We start from the raw sequence: 14685 nt of genomic DNA, 5'->3' as shown, positions 1-14685 counted from the left end.
ATATATGGCTCAGTTATTCAACAAATTATTTAGGACTGTATTCTAGGTACTACTCTAGGTAAAACATAGCAGTGAAAAACACAAGTTCTTGCTTCAAGGTTTTTTTATTTCAATTGTGAGGGATATTGATAAGAAATATATAACCACTGGATATGGTAATACAAACAACCTTCAATCCCAGCATCTAGAAAGCAGAGGCAGACAGATCTCTGTGCATTCGAGGCCAGCCTGATTTGCACAGTTCCAGGTCTATGTAGCCAGTCTACAGTGTAGTTTAAAGGGGGTAGGAATATAACCAATAAGTAAATAATTTTAGATAGTAAGAAGTACTATGCAGGTATGAAGTAGGGAATGGAATAGGGAAATTGGGGTAGAAATGGAATTTCTTTCTATGGAATAATGCAAGAGGAAGAAAAAGAAGGAGCAGGGTTTAGGGGAAGAACCATGGGAAGATCTGGAATTGAGCCCCCTAGGCAAAAAGAACTATACAAAAAGTCCTAAGACAGAAATGAGTTTGCCATATTCAGAAACTATAAAGAGGTCACATGTTGTTTAACAGAGAATGTCAGAGGACAGGTGAATAGAAAATGAATCAAAGAGGCAGGCAAGGGTCATAAATTTTATGCTTGGTAAGGGGCCTACTTTGATTGTAAAGGTCATAAGCAGAGGTGGGATGGGAAGTAATACAGTCTGCTTCAACTTTTAGTTGTATCTTGTTGGCAAGTAGAGTGTGAATGATAGAGGATTCTGTGGCCATTAACCTTGCAGGAGTAGGTTTCCTCTCCGTATTATGTGAGTTCCGAGGATTGAACTCAGGTCATCTCGGGCTTGGCAGCAGATGCCTTTACCCTCTGAGCTGTCTCATCAGCCCTCTTCATTAACCTTCTTCATGTTTTCCTAATCTTTAAATAATTCTCAGTTTCAAATAAGATGAGTACTTTTAGGGGCTGGAGAGATGGCTCAGTGGTTAAGAGCACTATCTGCTCTTCCAGAGGTCCTGAGTTCAATACCCAGCAACCACATGGTGGCTCACAACCATCTATGCAGGGATCTGATGCGTTCTTCTGACATGTAGGTGCACATGCAGATAGAGCACACATCTACAAAAAATAAATAAATATTTTTAAAAGAATGAGTACTTATCATTGTAAGATATTACAGAGGAGTAACCTTTTCGGGTTGTTGTTGGGCAGTTTTTGTATTCAGCATATTTATTTTATTTATTATTTATTACAACAATTAATTATAATAATTCACTTTGTGTCTGAGCTGCAGCCCCCTTCCGCATCTCCTCCCAGTCCTTCCCTCCCTCCCTTTTCTCCCCCTATGCCCACCTCCTAGTCCACTGATAGGGAAGGACTTCCTCCTCTTCTTTCTGACCCTAGCCTATCAGGTCAACATATTTTTATGTTAGTCAGTTAGCACAGATATATGTGAAGACCTGTTTGCAGAAATAAGTTCATTTTTCAGTATTTTGACTTGTTTGTAAAAAGTGAGAATTTAAAAAGTTGCTTTAAAGGACACTATTGACTTAGAGCTGGAAAGTAGTTTTTAAACATATAGATGAATTCCTCCATTCAGTACAAATGAGAGTTAATACAGCAAAAAGGCTGAGACACAGGCTCAGTGGTAAGACTGCTTAAATTTGTATTCCAAGTCTGATTTAGTCATTCCATCTCTATTATTCTATAAAACGGGGATGCAGTTGTGTTTTTATTGGGATACATTGCTTATTACTTAAAACCATGTTTGGTAAATCTTAGGTGAGACTTTTCTGAAGACTGTTTTTAGCATTAGGTGACAGTTGGAACTTTAAAACTATGCTTTTGAGAAACTGAGTATAGGGGATTATACACATAATCCCAGCACTAAGGAAGTTGAGGCAGGATCATGAATGAGTTACGACCAGCCTAGGCTATGTTGCCAGTTCTAGGCCAGCTTGGACGACACTGAGAGATCCAGTCAATCAACAAACAAATTTTATGTATTTTGAAATAATATTTTTAGTTAATAATGAAAGAAGTGAAAGAAATGTCCACTTGAATATCTTCTATGTAGCACCCTTCACTAATATATTTTCACAAATATCTTCATTTCACAAATAAGTAAACGAAATTACAGAGAGATAATGCTTGCTAAATTGAAAATTTGCCAAAAAATAATACAACTAGGAAGTGGTCTTTTACCAGTAAGAAAATTGAGCATTAGAGAAGTGGCATATTTGCCATATCTCACTTACTTCTCTGTTGATTCTGACAACAGACAATGCGGCCAGAGGGTTTAAGCAGTGAGTTACAACTGGAGGAGCTAAACATTGACCAGGAGCCCCTGTTCAGTTAGTTATGTATTGCATTGCAATGGAGAGATGTGCAAGACTGTGCAGAGACACACTTGACCCTAATTAGTGACAGATTCTTATTTATTGCTCTTTCCAAGATGTCTTAATTGTATCACAAAGACTTGGTATTTCTTAAAGATATTAAAGAGTGCACTGATTCACTTCTATTTACTTTATGTTTTTTATCTATCCCAGTATGTATAAACATTGATGCAAACAACTTTATTCTGAATCCTAAAAATAAACTTAAACGAGTTTAAAAATGTATGCTTACATACATATATATTGTTGTAAATATAGCAAAAATGAAAATCTAATTGTCAATAATTTGAATCCCTGTGTGTTATAAATTGATATGTACATAAGTGTAAAGACAGGCATTGAGTTATGGTAGAGATATGTAACCACTACCCAAAAGTGGCAGAGTGATGACATAAATTTAGTTCATGTCCTTTTTAATGTTTGTAAGTTTCACTCTCTGAGAAATTGAAAACCTCATGAGGTGGAATATAACAGATTTGCTGTGTAATCTTGCTTAAATTCATTTTAAAAATCTCTGTACTTCAGTTCTTTTGCTTGTTAAAAAAAAATAAGGATAATAGCATTGTGTACTTCACAGAACAGTGAGAAGTAGAGGAGTAGCTGTAAACCTTACAAGTTATAAAATGTAACTGATTAAAAAAAAAAATTAAAAAAAAAAAAGAAAAAAAATCCTTACAAGTTGGTATCTGACTAGAGTAGGTAGTAAGGTGCTAGCTACAGCTGTTAAAGTGCCTAGGATTTGAGAATGGAGTTTCTATCATCTGTATTAAGTATGTATTCTGAGATTTTAGAAGGTAACCTTCAGGTAACTTTCAAAGTCCTTCCACTTTCTTGATTGTTTAATCTTCAGATTCTACAACCAAATAGATTAGGCAATGTGGTGTAAATGGTAAGTCATAATAAGTGATCTGATATGGTAAGCGTGGACATCTGAAATACTAGCTATAGAGAAAATATTGTTTTTGTGATGGATCAAATGGAAACATTTACTTATTTTAGAGATACTCTGCAAGAATCACTACAAAGCTCCTTTTATATTAGTCTATATTATATGACATCTATTCATTGACAATTTACCTTACAGTTTTGGAGAACATTAGAATTCAAGATGTATGAATATAAATTTTATTAGAATTGATGTGAACTTTAAATATGATTTATTAAGCCTACTATCTGTCATATACTGAGTATTGACTAAATGCTAGTTTCCTCATTTTATGTTGCGTAAATATGGAAATGTAGCTTTGTCTCATAGGCATGCTAGGAAAATTATTAGAGACCTAATTTGAAAATATAAAAAGTCTACATATGTTATTAGTCTCCATAGTCTGACTTACTAAATATAATCATAAATATAGGATATGAGTACACACTTTGAATTTTAGAAACAACATTGATGTTCAAGGAGCCAATTACAGACTCCTTTTGTGGGGAAGCAGTCAGAGACTTAAGTAAGCCAAGCTAACCTAAAACTTGCGGGGTAGTAGCTACGGCTTATTAAATGCCTGACCCTCTGCCTTTATCGCCCTGCTGCTTGGATTAAAGCATGAGCCCTGCTGAGTGCAGTGAATTTTAAAATGCAACAGGCATGAATGGTCGTCGTAAGTTTCCATCACTAATGACTGTTACACTCTCACTTTTATATTAAATGAGAAAATAAATGTATGAAGACTTTTCAAGATCTTTGGAATGTGAAGATTCGACTGTTATAAACCCCAAGGCTAATTCAGTGATAGAAACAGTGAATGGGAACTATTTCTAGCCCTTCAGAGATTATTTTCTTAGTCCAGTACTAAAAATAGAGAATGTTAGGGAATTGTTACTTCCTTCAATATAAATAATTTCAGTTTTCATGAGTCAGCATTATTAAAGCAAACCAGAACCAAACAGAATAGAGGTAAGATCATTATAGGCAAATAGCTTGGATGTTCACTAGCTGATAAATGGAAGAGAATGTTCTATTTGACAAAAAATAAATAAATTTTTTACTTTTCAGTGCTGCAACATGGATGAACCTTGTAAGTTCATTCTAAATAAAATAAGCCAATCTTAAGAGGTCATATAAATATTTGTGAAATTCTAGTTTATGAAATGTTATGAATAGTCAGAGTTATATTTGAACAATGTAGATTCATTCTAAATAAAAGAAACCAGTCATAACAGGTAATATAATTATTTGTGGAATTCTAGTTTATGAAGTGTCATGAATAGGGTCTGAACAATTAACAATCACTTAGTACTGAGGGCGTGAGATTAATTGTGGATGATGAAGATATTGTAAGTATAGATTATGTTGATAGTTCTACAAGCCTGTAAATATATAAAGCCTATTTTCAGTGGAGGGATGAATTACATGGTATGTAAATTATATCTCTGTAAAGATGTTTAAAAAAGAACACACTGTCTATGGCAAACATTGTTAACAATAAAAAAGAAAAATTGATGATTTTATATTGAAGGTAGATTTCATGCCTCAAAATTAGTAACTCAGTGGATAATTAAAATGGGGAATTTGAACAGTGCAGTTAATCATTCAGTTAAGTGTAGAAGTCTGTATGGAAAATGCTTTTTACACTGAAATTTGTCTTAAGTATTGATCATGGTATATACTCACTTATAAGTGGATACTAGACCTATAATATAGGATTAACATACTAAAATCTGTAAACATAAAGAAGCTAAGCAAGATGGAGGTCCCTGGGTAAGATGATCAACCCTCACTCAGAAAGACAAACAGGATAGACACTGGAAGAAGGAGAAAAGAGAAAACAGAACAGGAGCCTACCACAGAGGGCCTCTGAAAGACTCTACCCAGCAGTATATCAAAGCAGATGCTGAGACTCTTACCCAAACTTTGGGCAGAGTACAGGGAATCCTATGAAAGAAGGGGCAGATAGTGGGACCTGGAGAGGTCAGGAACTCTGCAAAGAGAGCAACAGAACCAAAAATATCTGGGCTCGGGTCTTTTCTGAGACTGATACTCTAACCAAGGATCATTCATGGATAGAACCTAGAACCCCTGCTCAGATGTAGCCCATGGCAGCTCAGTGTCCAAGTGGGTTCCCTAGTAAGGGAAACTCAGTGAACTCAGTGGATGGCTCTTTGACACCCCGCTCCCTGCGAGGGTCACAGAGGAGGACAATGCAGCCAGTCTTGATGAGACCTGATAAACTAGGGTCAGAGCGAAGGGGAGGAGGACCTCCCCTGTCAGTGGACATGGAGAGGGGAATAGGAGGAGATGAGGGAGGGTGGATGGGATTTGGAGGGAGTGAGGGAGGGGGCTACAGCTGGGATACAAAGTGAATAAACTGTGATTAATATATAAAAAATAAAAATTTAATTAAAAAAAAGGATCTAATTTCACCTGTAAAAGAAGGACCCTTATGCCAAGATTACCACTTAAAGACCCTACTATCTCGTAATACTATCACATTGGCCATTAAGTTTTGATACCTGAATCTTGGAAGGACCATCTGAAACTATAGCAATTGTCAGAGAAAGAGCCTCTAAGGATTAAATTTACTTGAGGAAAAGAAGCATTACAATGGAAACATGCCTGCTGTGGTAAACTGAGTGTACTCATGGTGCTTAAGGGAAAGAGAAGCTTTAAAGACAAAAAGGAAGAAAAGTCAGTTGCGAACTTAGAAACGTGATCCATGGCCACAAGGATCAGTTAAAGGAATGGTACCAGTCTATGCTTATTAGTGCTGAATGGGTGTCCTAGAGAAGTATTTGTGTGCCTGGGACATGGGTTGTGGTTGTGATGGACTTTGTGTATCTTTTGTAATACTGTGTATCATGTGAGCATGCAAAATAGTTTTTTTTGTTGTTGTTAAAATTGGCATAAGCGTCTTAACTTCCATTTTTCAACTTCATACAAGAGTTGAGTCATTTTCTGTCTGTGCTTGAAGCAGAATGTTGTTTGTTGTGGGAAAACTCTGGAGTCAGGTGTTCTTGGGGTGAATATCTGACTGTCTCTGCAACTTAGGGATAGGAATCTGGTCAAGTCATTTGTTTATTCTGAATGTTTTCTTCTTTGTAATTATTATTATTTTTTGCCTTATACAGCATTTTGTGGATCAAGCAAGATAGCATTTATATCAAGAAATTAATTGACAGTTTATTTCATAAAAGATGAACTGTGAATGCAAGTTTATAAACAAATTACTGCATCATTATCTTTCTTGTGCAATGGATCAGTTTTTTCTGCTTCCCTTCCCCCACGCCCACTACTAACACAGTCTTTTCTTTGTTATCTTAAAAACAGTTCTTTTCAGTTGGGGTTTTATTCTTACTCAACAGTATAATTAGAGGGTTTTTGTACTCTTTGTCTTTGATTCTGTCTTTTTAAAATCTTTCTGTGTTCTTTTTTTGGACACAAATCTTTCGTTTTGTTTGTTGTTTTGTTTTTGGCTTTTCTTTTGTTTTTTTTTTAGGGGGTGCAGATCTTTCTTTTTAAATTTTATTAATTACACTTTATTCACTTTGTATCCCCCCATAAGTCCCTTCCTCCTCCCCTCCCGGTCTCACCCTCCCTCCCCTTTCTTCACGCCATGCCCCTCCCCAAGTCTACTGATAGGGGAAGTCCTCCTCTCCTTCCTTCTGATCTTAGTCTATCAGCTCACGTCAGGAGTGGCTGCATTGTCTTCTTCTGTGGCCTGGTAAGGCTGCTCCCCCCTCGGGGAGGTGATCAAAGAGCAGGCCAATCAGGTTATGTCAGGGGCAGTCCCTCTTCCCATTACTATGTAACCCACTTGGACACTAAACTGCCGGGCTACCTCTGTGCAGGGGTTCTAGGTTATCTCCATGCCTGGTACTTGGTTGGAGTATGAGTCTCTGGGAAGACCCCTGTGTTCAAATTTTCTGATTCTGTTGCTCTCCTTGTGGAGTTCCTGTCCTTTCCAGATCTTACTATTTCCCACTTCTTACATAAGATTCCATGCACTCTGCCCAACAGTTGGCCATAAGTCTCAGCGTTTGCTTTGATAGTCTGCAGGGCAGAGCCTTTCAGAGGCCCTCTGTGGCAGGTTCCTAGGTTGTTTCCTGTTTTTGACTTTTCAATACAGGGTTTTTCTGTGTATACTGGCTGTCCTGGACTTGCTTTGTAAACCATGCAAGCCTCGAGCTCACAGATACTCATCTGCTTTTGCCTCCTCGAGTGCTGGGATCACAGGCATGCGCCATCACTCCTGGCCATAAATCTTCTTTCATCAGAGCTGAGCGTGATATAGCTCAGTGATAAATAAGCATGTATGGCACCCTGAGCTTAATCCCTAGAATCCCTTTCTTTTCTCTAAATCTAAAAATTAGTAGGGGGGCTATATTTATTTCTCTGGATTCTTCTATATGCCTAATAACATACTTTTCATTTTTATTTATATCATCTGTTTTCCTCCTGAAATCACCAGCCATTGTCTCATAGCTTCTTTTTTCTACCTAAAATCTAAATTATAGAACTGATCTTTCTTTTAGAGTTGTGACAAATAAAGGTCAAGCTAGGGACACCTAGAACCTGAGATGGAGGGGCAAGGTAGGAAAATCACAGTTATGAAGTCCTGAAAAGAAACCTTCAGCATTAGAATTGGCTCAACAAAAGATAATTGTTGAGAGTCACAGGACATGAGCAGAACCTGTGAATCTGAGGGAACCAATCAGGGATGGGTTATGTAATTCCAGCACTCAAAAGAGCTAATGTGGGAATAGTCCTGAGTTTGGTACCAGCCCAGGCTACATAATGAAATTCAGTATCCAAAAGTTAGTTAGTTAGTTGATACCTGAAGGTAAAGGAGGGAGACAGGGACGGGAGAAAGGAGGGAGAGAGGGAAGGGGGAAAGAGAAGGGAGAATGAGATAGATAGATAGATAGATAGATAGATAGATAGATAGATAGATAGACAGACAGACAGACTTTTAAGTACTCATGATTAGGGATACACCATAGTACTGGGGGTAGGGATATACCATGTACTTAGCCTTTATATCAGATTAGACTTTCGGTATCATCATAGTGTACACAATTGACACATTTTACATTATATTAAGTGGCTATTTCATTTGATGTTATAGTAGGTAGAGAGGCCTTAGAATAGAGTTAAAGGACTATTTAAGGTAAGTAAATAAACATAACCTGGCATGACATGCATATCGCAGAAAATGGCAGCAGTGAGAAAGTAAAGCAGTTCCCACAGCATGATGGTACTAACGAACATGTAAATTAAGGAACCTGCTTCAGATAATCTTATTTTACCGAAGTAGAAGCTATATGGTAAAGTGAAAAGAGCACATTCATGTCTGACTTGAAAGTCTTACTGCTATAGTCTAAGCTCTTCTATCTAGTAAGCCTTTAAAAACTGAATATTATTGTGTCCCACTGGTTATTTTTGAGGAAAATTCTCCTTAGTTGTGACTTTAGAAAATAAACAGTTTAATACTTGGAGGCAAATAACAAGTTTTTCTCACAAAATATCACCTCAAACCAAGTTGAGGTGATCCATGCATTAGCTAGATTTCAGAATAGTTCTGAAAAAATACTGTGTTTATGCTTGGTAGGAGCCAAAGGATGCAGATATGGTAGAGATATATGAAAAAGACAAGATACACAGGGTTTGTTTTGCTTGAAATGTTTCATTTAACAAAAAGGCACAAAGAAAACACTATTTCAACAATACAGATATCTACACCATTATTAAGTTCTTCTCCCGTAAGTTCTTTTGGAAACTATTCTACAGTCCACTGGAGAGGAAGGAATTCTGGATTCTTGAGAGGCAAGGAAAAACTACCAGAAAAAGTTTCTTTCTAGGATAAATACAGTGAGGCCTTCAGAAGCATGGGTGGAACAGTAACTGTATCACTTTCAGTTGATACAGACATTTCTTTGTGAATGAAGACAACAAGGATCTTTAGTGAACTCAGTATCTTGAACCTTACTGTACATAGAAGGAATACATAGCATGCATTTCTTTGAAGACAGTGTCACTGCTATTTAATGAGTCAGCCTGTAGACGCTGCTGCAGGTTTTGGTATATCCAATGCACACCATCTAAATGAAAGACACTTAATCTGAATATATCTGAGTATCCAAAGACAGCTTTTCTGCTGATTTTACATTCTAGGTAATTTTTATATTATAGCTATTTATCAGTATCTAATTTTAAAATCCAACCCATATGTTATAAAGCTACTGCAGATTTATATATTAGTTTGCTGGTATTGATCCCTTTGGTTGCCTTATAATGGTTTTGTTGGTGCTATTTCCCTAGTTGCTGTATTTTGTAATATGTATTTACACAGCTCAGAGTCAGAAATTCAAGAGGAAAACCTAAAGAGGAAGCAGAGGAGTTTGTAGCTTTAAGACACGAGATGCTTACAGCTTTTTAATATAAATTGTTCCCAGAATCCATGTCACAGCTCCTTCTATGGTGCTGCTTTTTTTTTCTCCCTTTCTCTCGGTTGCTATGACAACAGCAGCACTGCACCATTCATCAGCTCTGGACCTAGGCTGCACTGTTAGCCTTCCGTGTTACTCCTGAATGTTAAGAACATCCGTGAATCATTCACTCTGGTTAACGCTGCGCCATTATAAACCTCAGAACCAGTTCTCCAGTAATTTTCTTTAGCAGAAGAGTTAACTAAACTGCGCCACAGAGAAAACCTGTAAAAAAAATATTTCTTTGAAATGGGATCATACAATCTGTATTTGCTGCAGTATTCTGAAAAAATAACTTCATGTCAAGCAATCTAATGAAAAGAGCGCATCTGTATAATAGATCTTGAAATCGTTAAGATATTCAAAACAAGTACAACAGTGCTTGCTTGTGTGGATACAAAAAGAAGCAGGTGATGTTGCTAGGGGCTCTAAGCCCCTTGGGAGCATCTTTTGTGCATTGGGACCATAATCAACATCTGCTAGAACTATCACCTGTAAGGCATAGTAAGGTCTGGACAGTAAGAAGAGCTGGTTGGTGAAGATGAAAGTGTGGATCATTACTAATGTGTCAGCACCAACAACATGGCCAGTGAATAAGCCTGGAAATACGAAGCAAACTGCAGAGTGTTGACAGATGAGGAAGGAAGAGTAAAGGCTGTGAGTATGATGAGCAGAGTGTTTGTGTGTTCCATGCGTTCTGAGCTATAAGGCCTGCTTTGAGATCTGTGGGAAAAGAAATGCAGCCTAAGAGACTTGGGTACTTAGTTAGCAGAGAATCCATTAAGAAATTATCATGTACGTTTGTTTCATTTTTAATTTGTTCCTATATATATATATATATATATATATATGATTTTGTGAACCTTTAAAAATCTCTTACTTTAAAAAAATATTTATTATAAAGAAATCAATTTTAAACTGTAACTTATATATGTAAATGTGAAGGTCAGGGTTCTTTTTTTTTGCGACATGTTCCCAGAATAGATCTCTCCTGTCCATTGCAGCAGCCTCGTCAGTAAATTCCCTTTTGAAAAAATTCAGAATTCTAGACTTGGAAGGCAGCCTTCCTTAGGACATCACACCCGCCCTATCTTTACCTGGAATGATTATAAATAAATGAATTTTTTGCATCTTTTGAGGAGATGGGGATTTTAAAAAATGGTTTTACTTGCTAGTTATGTTGATTTGGGTCTGCTTTATCAGATGAATTTAAACTAAGTTACATTTCTACCCCATTTTATTTGCATTTTCTGATTATTTGGTAATTACTAATTTTAGATAAATTGAATTTATAGTAGACTGCTTATTTTGTGCTTTTCAATTTTCTCTTTTTAGCTATTTAGCTACCCATGGTAATTTAGAAATAACCTAAAACCAGGAACTGGATTTTTAAAAATTAGAATATTTAGGCTGATCATCAGCCACCTCAAAACAGAAAAGCACTTGATCTGGACTTATTCTTTCAGTTTCTTGAGTTAGTCCTTTTTAAAGCATGTTATTCAGGAAATATATGTTAGATGTGACTTGGTACTTTTTATTTATATAACTAGATATGAATATAGTTTGTACTTCTGAATTCTGCTCTTTCCATGTTTGAGACTTTCACCTGTAAATCTGTATATGAGTCTCTTCATTGTTTAAGAAACATTTAAATGTGAAGAATTACTATATTAAAAGGTAGTAGAAAGTGTTATTTACATTCACAATTAAATGTGTCATTAATGAAATAATTTTGCTTCTCATCTGTGATTAACATTAAATCAATAGAATATTTGTATTTTTTAGTTTTTATTAAATTTTTATTTTTATATTAATTACACTTAATTGAATATTTGTATTTTAAGTATTGTTTTACAAGTTAAAATACATTTAAATTTTTACATATGCTGAACTATTATGTATAAGTCGATGTTCCTTTGCAGTTAGTCTGTACTCACAAAATGTATGTTTGTATATATGTGACTCTTTATTGAATTATTTCTGAACTCATAATTCTAATTAATGATAACAAAGACTTATTTAGGTACTTTTTTAGTAAGGTTAGGATTTTTATTGTTTAATTATTTTCAGGTAATATTCCTTGAATAAAACACAAACATGAAGATGAAAAGGCATGCCAAGGAATATATCATACATTATTCCTTGGCATGCCTTTTCAAGTGAAGAACATTCAAGTTACAGATTTAAGTGACAGTGTTCTATGAAAAAATTAAACATCAGTTTCAAAATGATTTGACATTGTGTTGCAGTTTACTTTCTGAAATATTTTTAAAGTTTTTTATATTGTTTATGTGACATAAATAAAATCTTAGTCAATAGTAGGTATTACTTTAATTAGTATGAAATGTAATAAATATACCAAATAAATAATATATAATAACCATAGATAAAGGGCTTAAGTTTGTTCTTTGAGTTTCATTGACTAAAACTTTAATAGCTAACATGCCAATAGTACTTCTGAATACCCAAGAATATGGTAATATCATAAAAAACTTTAAGAAATACTAAAACTAAAATTTAAGTTGATGATTAAAACAAAAGAGTGAGTCCTACTTACCCTGCTTATTTTTTCTCATGGGAACAAGTCATAACATTTCACTGATAAAAGTTTTTACCCTCCTCCCCATATTACATTACTGTTTTTTTATACGGTAAGCTTTAAATTAGAGCAGGCAAATTTTTCCAGTTCCTCTACTATAAAAGTAGTGCAATAATGGTATTTTAGTAGTATAGGCCTTAAATTGCTGGGCTTGGATATACATACACTGGAAACCCTAGTACTTGGATGGTGAAGACCGGAGGATCAGCCTCTCTTGAGTTTGCAGCCAGTCTAGACTACATGAGACACAATGTCGAAATAAAACAAAACAAAGAGTAATGAACCAAGTACAGTGAAGCATGTCTATAATCCTAGAACTTTGGAATTAGAGGTAGAAAGACCTTAAGCTCAGGGCTATCCTAGACTGTTTTTTGTTTTTTGTTTTTTTGTTTTTTGTTTTGTTTTTTTTTGCCTCAAAAAGCAAAGAAAATAAAGTTAAAAACAAAAATAAGTAAGATAGTTTCTATAATGTACCAAGTTTCCTTGGCACAGATGATTCCTCACTTAGTGGTATTTCCCTGTTTCTCCTCACTCTGTTGGCCCACATTGCTACTGCTTGTGCTTGCCGTAAGAGTTCCTTTAGGGCAGAGAAATCTGAATGTTTACCAAATGGGCTGTGAGGTCTAGTTTTAAAGTGAAACCATGGTTGAAGATGTAGCTTATCACAGTGTTGGCATAAGATGCAACTGGCCCTGCATTCAGTCCCCAACACCACACAAAACTACAGGTGGTCGCACACAGCTGTGATGTCACCACTCCGAATGTGGAGGTAGGCATATCCGGTCATCCCCAGCTGACATAGCAGGTGGAAGGCCAGCTTGGGTTAATTGTTTCAAAAAACAAACAAAAAGCAGAAGGAAGAAAAAGACACAAAAAGAAACCTGCACATTCCTAGAAAGTCTCACGTTTTTTCCTCCTAAAGTAGTCTGCATTTATTTTAATTTTATCATCAAAATATCTCCCCCTCAAATATTTAAATAAGCCCTACTCTTCAGGAGTTTTACATTTACAAACCTCAAACATATTTTTGTTGTACCTTTATGGTAAGAATCAAGAAGTAAGATGCAAGTCAATCTGCTTCGAACTTGAAGGTCCACACCATTCAAAAGAGAGGAAGGTAGAGGTTCAGAGTTGAGTCGCGCTGTGGTGGAGGAAGGGCTCCGTGGGTTGCAGTAGAAGAGTGGTGGAAAAACTAAGACGCCGTCTCTAAACCCCTACACCGTTGTGCCGTAAAGGCGCGCACCCCTGTAGCCGTTTCCTAGCTCTAACACTTACCTGAAAACCAGCCTGTGTTTCTGTGTGTAACTCTACAAGACCATGTGGCAGGAGTGCCTGGAGAAGCCTCTCTCCGGCTCGTGAAAGCTGTGTCATTTACGAGAACAGAGGAGCAGATACTGAGGTGCCACGCAGTCTGTGTTCATGTTGCCACGCCAGAGATAATGGAAAGTCACAACCTCCATAACCACACCAAGAGAAATTTTACATTAAAATCCTGAAGACGAGTACATTTTCTCCTTGATATTTTTGAGACAGGGACTCTCTGCATAGCCCTGGCTGTCATGGAATTCATGATGCTGGTCTCAAACCCACAGAGGCAGGAAGATCCACCTGCCTCTGCCTTCCAGAGTTCTGGAATTAAATTTAGGTGTGCACCACCACACCTGGCAGATAAGTGATTTTTAAGTTGGAGAAAAGTTTATGTTGATTGTTCGGATCAATAAATAAAATGACAAAGTAACCAGAAAAATCTTGGAAGCAAGAATATACCAGATAATAATGGCACCAGTTTCTCTGGAGTAGACCTTTTATGAAAGGGTCCTGTAGCTAGGTCCTATAGCTGCCTTTGGTGGCAGTGGTACACTTAGCTGATCGCACAGAGAGTACAAGAGGAAAAGATCTTAAACAAGCAAGGTGGTGACGGGAAAAGATCCATCAGTGATGGCAAGGTTCAGGGGTGGGTATCAGTGGCCTCTGTGCTAGAAATGGAATTAGACAAGTGATTTTAAAAGAAGATGTACGCTGAGTTAGGCCAAATAGCTGGGTAAAGTGTTAATGTAGTTTTTAAGCACTTAAATAAGTTAAATTTTGAAGTTATACACAGGGACAGTGTTGTAGGTACTTGTACTGTGACAAGATACTTGACAAAAGCAACTTAAGAAGGAAGGCCTTGTTTGGGCTCACAGTGTATGGGTGTGGTCCATCATAGTGACAGGAACATGTGGCCCCTGGTCATATCAGTGAGCATATTGAATGCTAGCTTTTTCGTGTGTGTGTGTGTGTG

At 36.5% G+C, this 14685-nt stretch overlaps 1 protein-coding gene across 11 annotated transcripts in view; it reads left to right on the top strand.

The window, feature by feature from the left end:
- Positions 1-14685, top strand: part of Tanc2 (tetratricopeptide repeat, ankyrin repeat and coiled-coil containing 2) — a 304530-nt gene that overhangs the window by 99381 nt on the left and 190464 nt on the right. For 2 of the 11 annotated variants that reach the window (XM_060386552.1, XM_060386551.1), the window contains exon 1: positions 9582-10462. The exons of the other annotated variants lie outside the window; for them this stretch is intronic. The gene's annotated coding sequence lies outside the window, so the exon portion shown is untranslated. Of the gene's footprint in view, positions 1-9581; positions 10463-14685 lie in introns of those variants that run through there. 11 annotated transcript variants of the gene reach the window in all.

Source organism: Meriones unguiculatus, chromosome 7 (assembly GCF_030254825.1).
Source record: "Meriones unguiculatus strain TT.TT164.6M chromosome 7, Bangor_MerUng_6.1, whole genome shotgun sequence".
Lineage (NCBI taxonomy): Eukaryota > Metazoa > Chordata > Mammalia > Rodentia > Muridae > Meriones > Meriones unguiculatus.
The sequence above is the reverse complement of the archived record's forward strand: the minus strand, read 5'-3'. Positions and strand labels throughout refer to the sequence as shown.